The following is a 14,623-nucleotide window of genomic DNA, read 5'->3' on the forward strand; positions in this document are numbered from 1 at the left end:
TGTCTTATTAGAAGAAGGTCCTGTAAGGGGCAGTATACTATAGTGATTAAAAGCACTTCTGTACAGCTAGGCAGATTTGGGATTAAAAAAAGTTTTCTCCAGTTACTTGCTGTGTAAATTTGGGCAAGTCACTTAAGCATTCTGGGCCCCATTTATTCATCTGTCATATGAGGATGACAATATCCACCTCCCAGGATTATTGTGAGAATTCAGTGAGGTATCTGCTGAATACAGAAGACTAGCACAGAGTCAGGGATGGGGTACAGGTTAAGTAAATGGCAGTTTTTATTATTATGAACTGATTTCTATTGGGTGAACATTGAAATGCAACTCATCCCTTGGGCATTTCATTTTAAAAGGGATTTCTACTAAAAAAATGGTACTGATGTACCAAGTGACAGGGCAAGAATAAAGAGGCAGATATAGAGAACGGACTTGAGGACATGGGGTGGGGGGGCGAAGAGGAAACTGGGACGAAGTGAGAGAGTAGCACTGACATATATACACACTACCAAATGTACAATAGACAGCTAGTGGGGAGCTGCTGCGTAACACAGGGAGATCAACTCGATGATGGGTGATGCCTTAGAGGGAAGGGATAGGGAGGGTGGGAGGGAGTCGTAGGAAGGAGGGGATATGGGGATGTATGTATAAATACAGCTGATTCACTTTGGTGTACAGCAGAAACTGGCACAACAGTGTAAAGCAATTATACCCCAATAAAGAGCTTGAAAAAAAAAAGGGATTTCTGGAGAACTGAAGAACTCTCAGGAATCAAAGATGTCAATTTACTTCAGGAATTTCAGGCACCCTGGTAGGCTGGTGGGTAAGTTAATTTTTGTCATGGGAGCCTTCCTTGTGCCCTTCAAATAAACAGGCGGCTGTGAGCACTGAACCCGAGTCAGAAGAATTGAGTTCAAATGACAGTTCTGTCACTTGCCACCTGTGTGACCTTGGGCACATCACTACTTAATTCTTCATGGTTCAGGCTTTCTCTTTGGTAAGGTAGGGATAATAATAAATCACAGGGTTATTAAGAGGACTACACGACACAAGCCATGAACATAAGTGCTGTCAATGGTCAATGTTACACAACTGTAAATTATCGCCACAGTCCATTCCTTGTCCTTGGCAAGGAACATGCCCTAAGAGTGACAGAAATGTCTTACCACTGAGAGACACATAATAATCTGACTGGCTAATGATAAACCAGAGAAAGAAAGGAAAGAAGGAAGGAAGGAAGGGAGGAGGGAAGGAAGGAAGAAAGGAATGTAGAAAGGAAGGAAAGAAGGAAAGTTGATTCTAGCATTTGTTTGGTTAGCAGAGTTTGAGAACCATCAAAATTACTTGGGGAAACAACTACAGTTATAAGCAACTAAATTCTGATTCTCAAAGCATTATGCTAAGTGAAAAAAGCCAGGCACACAAGTGTACACAGGCAGATGAACGGATAACAAACTGTGATATATACATACAATAAAATACCACTCAGTCGTAAAAGGGAAGGATAGTCTGACACATGCTACAACACGGCAGAACCTAGAGGACATTATGCTAAGTCAAATAAGCCAGTCACACAATGACAAACATAGGATTCCACTTACATGAGGTACTTGAATTTATAGAGACAGAAAGTAGAATGGTGGCCTCCAGGAACCTGGGAGAGGGGAGAATGAGGAGGTAGCATTTAATGGGTACAGAGTTTTAGTTGGGAAAGATGAGAAAGTTCAGGAGATGGATGGTGGTGATGGTTGCACAACAGTGTGAATGTATTTAATGCCACAGAACTGTACACTTAAAAGTAGTGAAAATGGGAAATTTTATGTCATGTGTATTTTACCATGGTATAAAACAAAAAGAAGCCAGGCACAGATTGTGCATATGATATGACTCAATTTATGGAAAATTCTAGAATAGAGAAACCTGATCCATAGCGATAAAAACAGACCAATGGTTGTAAAGGCAAAGGAGACAGCTTTCTGGGGTGGAGGAAATGTGCTTTATCCTCAGTGAGGTAGTAGATACTGAAAATATGCATTTTTAAAACTCATCTACCTGTATACTTAATGTAGGCTCATTTTATTTTATTGTATGTAAGTTGTACTTCATTGTGGTTAATTTTATGTGTCAACTTGGCTATGGTACATGGTTATTTGTTCAAACACCAGTCCAGATGATGTTGTGAAGCTATTATTTTAGATGTGATTAACATTCAAATCAGTAGACTCTGAGTAAAGCAAATTACCCAGTAATGTGGGTGGGCCTCATGCAATCAGCTGAAGGCTTGAAGACAAAAGAATGAAGTTCCTAGAAGAGGAAGGAATTCTGCCTCCAGACTGCCTTTTGACTCACTACGGCAACATCTATTCTTGCTGGAATTTCCAGCCTGCTCTGCAGACGTAACACTTGCAAACCCCCACAATGGTGTGAGCCAATTCCTTAAAATAAATTTCTCTCTCTAGATACACCTACCTCCTATTGGCTCTGTTTCTCTAGAGAACTCTGACCAATACACCCATAAATGTGATTTAAAAAGACAAAAGATTACCTAGGATTCTCTGTGAGAAAACAGATTCTTAGACGCCACCCTGGACTCACTGAATCAAACAAAATCTCTAGGGGTAATACCTGAGCCTACATAGTGTTTTGTTTGTTTGTTTATTGAAGTATAGTTGATGTACAATATTATATGTAACAGGTATACATAATAGTGATTCACAATTTTTAAAGGTTATATCCATTTATAGTTATAAAATATTGCCTATATTCCCTGTGTTGTACAATGTATCCGCATAGCTTATTGTATACATAGTAGTTTGTACCTCTTAAGCCCCTCCTCCTATCTTGCCCCTCCCTCCTCCCCTCTCCCCACTGGTAACCACTATACTTTGTTCTCTATATCTGCAAGTCTGCTTCTTTTTTGTCATATCCACCAGTTTGTTGTATTTGAGCCTATGTAGTTTTGAAAAGCTCTTCTAGATGATTCTCATACATGCCCCCCCCACCCTGGTTGAGCATTGGAAATATTCTTCAGTAACATCCTAATATAGCTAAATAACATTTTAAGAATTCTTAAACGCATCAGATTCTGTGTGCATGCCTTCTATTCCATGCTTGGTATTTTTTATATATGGTAAAATATTTTTAAAAGGGGGCAAAATTGTAACCCCTCTCCCCTCCAACATGGGATAGAGGAACATAGTGCAACCATACGAGTACTCTGAATTTTGGTCATCACTTACCCAGCAAATGGTGATCACATGCTTAGAATATGTCAGGCACTATTTAAAGGACTGCAGATACATGTAGAGATGAACAAGTCAGACCAGATCCCTGCCTTTGCGGAGCTTACACTCCAGTAGGGGGACCTTAAAGAGAAGGCAATTATGCCTATGCCCTGAATACAGATTTTCATGAAAAAATAAAAACTGCTCCATAGGCAACATACTAGATTGCTAGGAGATTAAAAATTCACAAGAAACAAACCTGTAGATCACAACTTGAATTTTTATGGTACAATTTAACTGAGAGTACCAAACCAAGACTTTAGCAGCACCCTGGAGTGATTAACACAACTGCTGAGAGTAAAAAGTACAGGAAAATAGAGTAAGCAATTAGCTCCAGTCCAATGTGAATGAATGTCAGTGAGCAGATCTGGGCTCTTCATAGCTCCCGAGCATTGATCTGTAAGCCCTTGGTTGCTACAAATATTAGTCACGTTATGTTCTACAGTGAAGAAGAACATAACGTGACTAAGGCCTTGTCATTGTGGAAAAGGCTGCCGAGAACTTCTTCTTGTCTCTAATGAGCAAGGCCAACTCCAGGAAAAAGAAAAGCCAAGTTTCTGGTTTGATTCTTTGTCCGTTCGTCATACATTTGTTAAAGTGAGATTGTAATAGTATTTAGCGCATAGATTTTGTGAGAGCAAATGAGAACATAAATCCCTTAGCACAACGTCTGGTTATAGCAAGCTCTCGGTAAATGTAAACAGTCATTGTTGGTATATCGGTCTCATTATTGGCAAGGCAGCCCTCCAGGAGCTGGGGATGCAGACAATGGCAACAAGCCCCCCGCAACAAGAGTCTTAACATCTAGCAGAGGGAGGGACCCCCCTAACACGAGAAGTGTTCTAATTGCTATTGTAGAGATCAGTGGTGTCACTGAAAAAGAGGTCTCTGGTGGGGAGGGGAGGGACAAGGAAGAGACAGGTGAGCCTCACAGGAGGATCTTTTGCCAATGCTGGCTTTTGATGTAATTGCAACCGTAGGAAGGCAGTTTCAGGAAAAAAGTATTTTCTGTGATCTGTGGTTGTGATAACATTGATTGACTATCAAAGATTTTGTATGAAACAAGTGTCTAGGGTTATTTTCACTGAGGCTACTAAAGGCTCACAGTATTAGATTTGGTGTTTAGGCTGCTGTAGAATTAAAGCTGGGTGTAAAGAGTGTGATATTTTGAGACAGAGAGGAGAGTCAGACAAGTTTGAGCTGCAAAGAACATTTAGAAATCTCATAGTCAACACTCTCATTCTGCTAATGAGAAAGTTGAGGTGCACACAGGTTTGGTCTCAATGGAACAAGGTATACAGGCAATGAAATAACCCACACCTGTTTGTTCTGTGCCATCCAATACAGTAGTCACTAGTCACATATGACTAGTCATATATGGCTATTTAAATTTAAAATAATCACAATCTTTTAGCCCCCGACCTGTATCTTGCTCCTCCCTCCTTCCCTCTCCCCGCTGCTAACCACTAGTTTGTTCTCTATCTGTGTCTGTTTCTGTTTTGTTATATACATTCATTTGTTTTATTTTTTAGATTCCATATATAACTGATAACAAAGAGTATTTGTCTTTCTCTGACTTACTTTACTAAGCATAATAGTCCCTAGGTCCACTCACATTGTCACAAATAGCAGAATTTCATTCTTTTATATGGCTGAGTAATATTCCATTGTATATATGTACCACATCTTCTTTACCCATTCATCTTTGATGGACACTTACATTGCTTCCATATCTTGGCTATTGTAAATAGTACTGTTACAAACACTGGGGTGCATGCATCTTTTCTTTTTAAATAAGTGTTTTAGTTTTCTTTGGATATATACCCCGCATATATATATTGGTGGATCATACGAGAGATACAAACTACTATGTATGAAATAAATAACAAGGATATATTGTACAGCACAGGAAGATATAGCCATTATTTTGTAATAACTTTAAAATATAATCTATAAAAATATTGAATTACTATGTTGTACACCTGAAATTAATATAATACTGTAAATAAACTATATGTCAATAAAATTATGTAAAATAAAATGATCAAGATCACTTAAAAATTAAGAATTCAGTTCCTCAGATGAACTAAGGACATTTCAAGTCCTCAATGGGACTAGTAGTCCCATATCACATTTATCGATTTTCATCATCTAAAGCATTCTACTGGACAGCACTGTGTTATTTTTATGCAGCGAGAGAGGAAAGTAACTTTTAGTCACTATTAAAAGCATTTCACAATAAATGAAGAACTTATTTTACATTATGACCACATTTTCCAAATGTGCTTCTAAAATTACCTGTGTAATTGCTAACCTATAGAAAAATCTACCTCAGGACACAAATGTTTCACAGAAAAAATTGAGCTGGTGTCACCATAGAATGCATGGCTTCACAGATGCGTCAAAGTTTCATGCATAATTTTGGAAATGGGGTGGAAACCACTTTAATGTTCCAATTGTCATACATTTCAGGAGCAATCTAATGCAAAGTATCTACTACACAGATTATCAAAGAGAAGAAGAAGGAGGTAATGGCAATTTAAGTAGATCATATTTGAGGAGAGAATTCCTGAAATAGGAAACAAACAAATATAAGTTTTGTTCTTAAAATGTTGCAAAAGTAAATTTTAAAAAAGTTAGCCACTTTCCCTATACATTTAGGAAGTAAAAAAATGTAAAGTATTCTCCCTCCTTTGACAATAATTTTTCAAGTATAAAAATACATAAAATACCAGCTCTTAAAAGATGTGTTTTAAAAGAGTATGTTGTGAAAAAAAAAAAAAAAAAGAAGAAGGCTTTGTTGTATGGAGGGAAAATGTTCTTAGGGACCACAGTTTTTATATAATGATTAGAAACTAGGTGGGGATGGATAATTTGAAATTTAAAGATTTTTAAAAAAAGTTTTTCAGGAAGCTGACATTTTAGACTTGAATATTCTATTTTAAGATTTGTTGTATAGCTACAAAAATCTGTATCAATTTAGTTTCTTTTCATATATATACATATGTATGTATCTATGAATTATGTGTGTGAGTGAAATCCAGTTTAAGTGAAATTTCATATATAAGCAAAATCCACGAATCTCACTTCTGCAAAATTACTTTTTGCCATTTTTCCTTCTATATTTCTCTTTCTGACTAATACAATTCCCTACAGTGTTCACCGTCAGCTCTGGCCTTAATTCTGTGGGTATTCAATATTCCAGTGTGCCCTTTCACCAATGCCAAGGGTGTGACTGTGGTGTGGCTTCCATCTGGAAATTCCTCTCCCCTTACCATGTAGTGGGCTTTACCGCTCATCTTAATTTTTCTATGTTTTATTTTATAAGTATTTTGCTTCTTTATCTTATTTGCACCCTACATTTTAAATTTCCTTTTGCATACTAATGATTCACTTTTCTCAATATTCTCATAGCTTATATTTCAGGGTAAAGGTTCTCAAACACCAGTCTGTTAGTGATTGTTAAAAGAGAAAATAAGGACCATGCCATGACCATGATGTGCATAGTATGGTATGGACAGTCGATTTGTAACCAGTACATTTGCATGATTTTATGAATTCCCAGTAAAACTTCGCAAAAATACTCTTCATTTTATCACTTACTCCTACAATGAATTAAAATTTATTGCCAAATGTGATTTTGTTTTCATACACCCAACATATCAATTTTTGATACCAATTTACACACTGTGTTTACTGTTAAATTTGCCGTATCTTGTTATGCCATATAAACGCAGGAAATGAATAAAGATCACCCTCTTGCTCTCTAAGCAGCCGGCTAGCCAGAGTAGTTAGAAAGACAGTTATTCAAAATTCAGCCAAATATCAGCAGGGCAGGCATTTTCCAAGAATGTGTTCGTGGTCACAAACAGAGCATTTTACGTGCTGTCTACCTAAAATATGAGAGCAACAGGAAACAGAGCAGTTTCCATGGCCTGAAGCAATGGAGATGGCCTGGCCTGATTTAAACAAGATTTTTGGCTAGGTCCGTGGAGAAAAGGCTGACTTGTAAATAGTTTCAGGCACAGTAAATATTAAATAGGGCCTGCACCAAATGTGTGCCTACTGTGAACAAAGGCTGGGTGTGGTAGTACTGAAAGATGGGCTAACTGCTAGACCTTTGGGCCTTTGTCCCATTCACCACCTGAGGCCAAGGCTCCCTTTCAGGCCACACTGATTTTGGAGAATTTGATGTTTTACTTTCTTCTGGGAGATTTTCACAGCTAGGGAGACTGTGCCTTATGTGATATTTTCACTGTTCTCTTTATCCACATTACATCTTTGTCAACCGAATCTCCAACCAACCCTCCAATTTTCTCTCTCCCCTCCGAGCCCTTTCATTGTGCTTGCTCCCTAGTGGGCCTCCTCCTCTTCCTAGGTACCCCCTTTTCTTACCCCTTCTGTAGTTCCTCTAGGCCCTGCATCTAGACCTGCCGCTTCTGGATTATTCTTCCCACAGAGATTGCATCATTTCCCATCTGTCTTCTGTCCATCAGGGTGTGGTGCTGGGTCTGCTCTCCACTACCCTGTCCATTCCTCCATCTTTCTCCTTCAGAGTCAGCGTCTCTGAACCTCCCCACGCTCTGAGCCTAGACCCTTGGGGCTCTAGAGGTGGAGGGAACCTGAGAGCTTCCTCAACCCACGACTCCACTGTTCATCTGAGGGCACTGAGGCAAAGGCAGGGGATGAGGCTGTCTGCAGAGGTTGGTCCTTGCTCCTCTGTACTATTGTGTATCCGTGTGTGTGTGTCTGTGTGTGTGTATGTGTGTGTATAACCACAGGTACATTTTAACTAGGTTTCTGTCTATGTGGTGGTGTTTTTCTTATTTAACCCAAGAAAATGATTTCAATGGTAGAAATTTCAGGCTAGAAGAGGGGAGTGGATATCTTAAGAGGCCATCAGAAAAGACATTTTAGCGCATTTAGTTCAGTCAACATTTATTGAGTGTTTGTGGTATACTGGACACTATTTAAGCACCAAAGATACAAGATAAAGTACTTTGAGGAGCTCAGTTCTAGTATGTCCATAGATAGCTACAACACACTGTGATAAATGCAGAGTTAGAGAGAGTACAGGGCGTTTCAGTGGCACGGAGGAAGTGACTCTGCTTGGCACGGGGTGAGGGGATGTTCAGGGAGCGTTCCAGGGGATTGATCATGAGATGAGTTTCAAGGATGCAAAGGAATCATGAAGGCTGAAGGAAGGACAGACAGAGTCAGGCCAGGCAGAGGGAACAAGACGGGGATGTGAGAGACACCATGGAGAAGAGAGAAGAGAGAAGAAGAGAGAAATTAAAAACAACTCCAGGTTGAAGATGCAGTGATTCAAGAAACTGTCAAACCTTGAAGCGGGGGGCTGGGCAGAGACTTGCACATGCTGGGGCGACACGCACTGTGGACGGCGAATAGCAGCCATCTACTGCGTGCCGGGCACGACGTGAGGAAATTTACACTTAGACTTCGTGGAATCATCACAGCCTCAGGAAGTGGGTGTTCTTACTATCATCTGTTTACCAGTAAAGGAACCAAGGCCGAGAGAGGTTAAGTATCTTGCCCAAGGGTACACTGCTGGCTTGGATCCAAGGTCTGACCCAAGGGTCTGATTCAAACACTGTATCACTTAGCTGTCTCTTTCCCTCTCAGTACAGGGCCTCTGGCTGGAGCCCAGTTTGGGAGGCCCCGAAGCGGGAGGGAGGCCCAGGAAGGAGTCCTTCCCAGGCAGGCAGAGTCCTGCAGCCGCACAGAAGGCAGGATCTGCAGAGAAGGAGGCCTCTGCTGCGGCTCTGATTGTAGCTCAGTGGCCCTTGGCCCTGGCGGCACAGGAAAGCCGGCAAGGAAACACCAGCCTGGGCTTCACCCCAGAGGTTCTCATTTAACTGCGGACTGAGCATTAGGTTTTGAAATCTCCTCAGGTGATTCTGATGGGCAGCCAGGGAAGCCACTGCTTCTACGCGGGGCTTGGGGTATGTCTCTTTACATATGCCCTGTACACGTTTCCCTTTCTCCCTGTTCTCTGTCAATTTTGCTTTCCCTCCAGTATCCCAAATTTTTATGCCCATTCAGGTTCCCTTTAAACCTACATCACAGTCATTGTCTACTACTCTGACATCTGTGCTTCCTCTCCAGGTAAACCATCCAGATGCAAAGGGACCAAAGATACAAGGGCTGCACGGGATGAGAAAGGTCAGAAGCCCCATGCAGAAGGGATCACGTCCATGTGTGAACTCAGTTGCAGACCAGTTTCCTGTATAAGTGACGGCCATGCTGGGAAAACGGGGTGGAAGGGGCGTGAGAGATAAGACCCAAACGGTCCAAGAGGTAAAGACCAGGAGGGAGCCATGAGCTCTTTCTCCAGAGCCCCTGTGGAAACTTCTCCCGTGTTCCTCCTACACAGGGCTGCCAACATCCCTACATCTCTCCTGTTCCTTCCATCATTCACAGGACTACAGATTTGAGATTAGACAGTGACTCAGACGCTAACCTGAGAGAAAACCTGTTCATTCATTTCATTTTGAAAAAACTTTATTTTAGATGTCAGAAATGTTAAACCAGGTAAGAAAAGAGAGGAGTGAGTTGGAGGGAGGGACTGTGCCCCAGAGTCAGGGACAGGATAACCACAGCACTTCCCAGGCAGGGAAAAACACAGCAGTGGATAGGATGCTCAGGGCAGAAAGAAGTGGCAGGGTGCTGTCAGTGAGGTAACGAACACCAATAATCCAGAGAACCTGGGCTGGCTCCGACGCGCAGGTGCCAGCAGCCCCACCTGCTCCCACCTTCTCCCACTGCTCCTTGCTCGTGCTGAGCGCTACGCACGTCTACCTTCCTCACAGACTCTTTCCTTTGCCCGGCTCCCCCCTGCCTAGAATGATCTTCCCCAGATCTTCCAATGATTTACTCCTTTACCTTCTTCACGTCTTTATTCCAATGCAACCTTCTCTGTGAAGACTCCCCTGGACCCCTTACTTATCACTGGAGCTAATGCTGTATCCCCTTCTCTGCTTTGTCTTTCTCTATATCACTCTTTATACCATGAAGGCAGATATCTGTTCTTTGCTTTATTTCCAGCATCTAGAATAGAGACTGATACATAGAAGGTACTAGATGCATATTGGTTGAATGAATGAAGGAATGAATGAATCCTGCCCTGCATTATGACTGTTAGAGGAGCTGTCTGTCTAGCTCATTAGGCTATACCTCTCTAAGGACAGGAACTGAACTGTATCCTCCTCGTATCTCTCATAGCACCTCCTACACAGAAGCTCACATGCATTGTTATGATGAACTGAACTGGGCGTTACCTTGAAATCCTTCAGCTTCTCCTGAAGGAGCCAGTTTGCTTGTTTGGTGGCTACTGTGATGTGCTGCCCTTATTTTATGGTTTTGGCACTGACTCACTTGAGAATACAATTCAAGGAATTTATGGCAATTTAGAAGCTTTGTTTAGTTCAAGAGGAGGTCACTGTAGACAATTCCTCATTTAATTTGCATAATCCAAGTGCTTCCAATCATTCTGGACACCTTCAAGGAGGAAGGCATGGGGGCGTTTTTCATATTGGGCTCAACATCTGTCTTCACTTTGGTTCTTTTAATTATAATAGTTATAAAATGATATTTATGGAGTGCCAAAAGTGCTGGTGTTTTTATGAAGAATTCCTTTCGGAGAGAACATCATTCTTCAATATTTTGCCTTCTTAATCTCATTCATTCAGAGAACATAATGTATTCTGCTGAGGAACTATCACTAAACTATTTTTTCTTCTAAATCTGTATGTGGATATGACAACATAATGCATCATAGCAATCTTATTTCAATGACTTTTTTGGACAACGGCAGTATCCAAAGGAGAAACCTGAGAATTATCTCTTCTTGAACAGGCTATCTGGAAAAGATATTTTCTTCCTTAACGAAAACAATTCCCATTTCTCCCTTTTTTCTCACACATCCCACTTACAGTTTCAAAGTACGAAAGTTAATAGTATGCTGGTTTTAACTCTTGGATACTAGGAAATCATCATTGCATATGAGAAAGCCGCTTATTTTAGCTAGTGCTAAAAGAAATACACACCTGTGGATGTTACAGAGACAAGATCTGCGGTAGTTCTAGATTTAAAATGTTTAGTATCTCATTGTTGGGGTGCCAACAACTGGGTTCTGGACTTGGCATGGCTCCACAAATATCTGCTAAATTGCTACAGTAAGCAATTAATTGATTAATTAATTATTAAGTTGGTCATACAGAAGAGTGAGACTCAAAACAGTGGCAGGAAATAAGACTTTTTCCAGGTGACCATCAAAATCCCCAACTTTTGTCTCTCCTATAGTCTGAGAGGATGCTCTAAGGAAAGGAGAGGTGAGAGCCATAAGTCCCTCTGTCCCAACTGCTAACGAGGCAGGTACTGTTGTCACATCACTCTGACTCTGATTCTCTGCCTGGCTTCCTTTTTTTGCCTTTTATATTCGATTCTTTTATTTCTGTTTCATCTCCCCCACATTTTCCATTTCCTGCTGCTAATGTCCCCTTTGGCATCCAACATTACATCCTACTGGTGGCACTGACTAAAAAGATAATTGGATCTTTGAGGGAAAAGGCATTTTTTGACTTCCTTAATACCCCCAAATAATAAGGACAGAGCATAGATGCACTTAGCTACCATTTATTAAATTCCTCCTACGGGCCAGGTACTATGCCAGATGCTCTACATACTTTATCTCTAACCTTAAAAATAGCACTAGCATTTTATAAATGAGAAAATAGGGGCTCAGAGAGCTGGGTACCTTGCTTAAAGTCATCCTGCTAGTAAGTGGCAGTAGCAGAATAAACATCCACATATGATACCTGAGTCCATAATATGTCCAAATGTATGTTCATTCATTCATTTGACAAGTACTTATTGAGCATCTAACATAACAGTAGATTCTAGGTATTAGGGACAGGACAGTCAGTAACTTCATGAAGTGAGAAGTTTCAACTACTTAATTGAACTTGTAGTATTCTCTTCACAAATTCACTTTTCAGAATTCCTTTATTCTCCAAGAAAGGTAACTTGTATGCATTGGCACAGTTAGAAGCAAGGTATTTGGGTTAATAAGATCCTGTCTGTAATTGCCGTTAGAGTCACTGCTGCTTAAAATGATGGAATTTTGGGGAGGGCAGGAGGTCTTGACATTGGAAGAGGTCAGGTAAAACTTAAAAGCAGAAGCCAGAGTTAGGAGAAACTGGGTTGGAATGACCCAGTAACCATTTAGGAACACCTTACCTGTTCCTTGAGCTTTTTTCTTAGCATGTCCGCCTCTAACTTGTGAGGTCAAATGGCTGAAAATACCAACATTCATAGCCCTTTAGGCCTGACCCATCTACGTGGCTCTTGCGGTAAACGTCCAGAGTAGGAGTTTAAGGGCAACACTTCTGCAGGCCGCACTCTTGCACTGGAGAGCCAGGCTGTGCACACCACAGAGATGGCAGCGGGGAGGGCGCCCTGCCAGGAGCAGTCCTTTGGTCCCAAAGGAACATCTTTACCCTGTTGCCCAGATCTTCTCCCCACGCTTCTTTCAGAAGCACTTCTTTTATCTTTACTGCAATGACCGAGGCTGCTTTGTTTCCAACTACCTCTGAGCTTTGATGCTGAACAATGAGGCCATCTGGGGTGCATTAACATTAGCTGCTTAATCTCAGCTACTCTCAGGCCAGTGTGGGCGAGGAGACTGAAGCGGGTTGGAAACACGGTCGGAAAAGTCCATGATGAGCTCAGAATTTTAAAACTCATCCCAATAGCATGGGAGACAAAGGGAAAAAATGGGTGAGGAAGGCAGAGGAGGCCTCTGCAGACAACTCCATCTTCTGGGTAATTCAGTGTAAGTAATCCCATTTATCTTTGATTCTGCTCTGGATGGGCAAATAGAAAAGGTGCCCAATAAACTGAAGTTGGGTTTAATTGTTGAATTAAGAATGAAAAAATACAACAAGATTCCTACCCATCTAAAGATTTATACTCTATTGCTTATTTAATACATCTTGGATTCCCAACTCCATGTTAGGTTTTGGCTTGTAGAACTTGGTCCTATTACAGAATCTGTACCCAGCTCTTTTAACTACTATTTATGCGGCATTTTCAACCTGTGAGGAAATACGCAACATTACCAAGAACACTGATGGGCGTCAAGAGACCAACTGGGTTTTGATCACACTGATAGTAAGTGGTAGCAACAGAATTAGAATCTGCACTCAATTCTAAAGCCCAAATATTTCCAAATAGCTTGTTTATGCATTCATTGAACATCCACTAAGTGCCAGGTATCAGACATGTGAACATGGAAAATCATTTCACCTTTCTGGATCTTAGTTTTTTTTGGTAAAATGTGGGAAATAGACAAGACCAGAGTTTTCCAAGTGATGAATACAGACTACCGGTTGTGCTAGAGATGACTGTAAGTTATGCATGGACTTGGCATTAAATAATGTTGAACAACCTAGGGAAAGAAGTTTTCCCTCTAATTCCTTTTTTAATCCTCCTATTTATTCAAGGAGAAAAGTCTCAGTTTGATGCTACAATATCTTTAATATCCTCAAACAATTCCAAATATGCACCACAAGAAAAACCAAGCTAACAATTTCAAAGAATTTTGGACATATGTGGCTAGAATTTAACAACATTGTTTTGTGTGTATTTTTTATGGTTTACTTCAATGTACAGAATGTGTACTGGTTTTCCATTTAAAATAGTGACGTAAAAGTTCCTTCTATAATAAATGCATTTGATATAAAAAAAGAGTTTATTTAAATGATGTATTAAATAATTGTAAAAGTGATGGGTGGGTCTGGCTGAAATGAAGGTGGTGTGTGACTGGCTAGAATTTGAAACACATTAGATGTTTGAGGTGAATTAGAAAATCTCTAAGGTCTGCCTACCCTCGCTTGTTATAATGTTTTAAGATTCATTTGTAAAACAAATGAAGATTTAGAAGGCATTGGATCCTACTCCACTTTCACCATGGTTGGGTGCCCAATACAGGACTCTAGTACCACGTTCAGATCTGCTCCAAGGGCTTAGGGAATAACATCTTGGACAGAGGAGCCTCAAGGGGGCTGCTCTGTGATCAAGCCACCAGGGAGAAGTATGACCTAAGCAAAAAATGGCAAGTTTGCTCTTTTCCAAATGGGAAACAGATGAGGGTTTTGGAAACAGGCAGGTCTTTACATTAACTAGTTATGTGATTTTTGAGCAAGTTATTTAACATCTCTGTTTCAATTTCCTCATCTGTAAAATGGAGAAAACAAAGTTGTTTAAGATTAAATAAAATAGGGTGAGCAAATCAAGTAATAAATGGTAGCTATTAT

The 14,623-nt window shown here is 40.5% G+C and overlaps 1 protein-coding gene across 3 annotated transcripts in view; it reads right to left on the reverse strand.

Annotated features, from left to right (window-relative positions):
• Positions 1–14,623, reverse strand: part of HS3ST5 (heparan sulfate-glucosamine 3-sulfotransferase 5) — a 163,527-nt gene that overhangs the window by 62,765 nt on the left and 86,139 nt on the right. The window contains exon 1 of one of the 3 annotated variants that reach the window (XM_057739480.1): positions 1,605–1,659. The exons of the other annotated variants lie outside the window; for them this stretch is intronic. The gene's annotated coding sequence lies outside the window, so the exon portion shown is untranslated. Of the gene's footprint in view, positions 1–1,604; positions 1,660–14,623 lie in introns of those variants that run through there. 3 annotated transcript variants of the gene reach the window in all.

The sequence above is a fragment of the Hippopotamus amphibius genome, chromosome 6 (assembly GCF_030028045.1).
Source record: "Hippopotamus amphibius kiboko isolate mHipAmp2 chromosome 6, mHipAmp2.hap2, whole genome shotgun sequence".
Classification (NCBI taxonomy): domain Eukaryota; kingdom Metazoa; phylum Chordata; class Mammalia; order Artiodactyla; family Hippopotamidae; genus Hippopotamus; species Hippopotamus amphibius.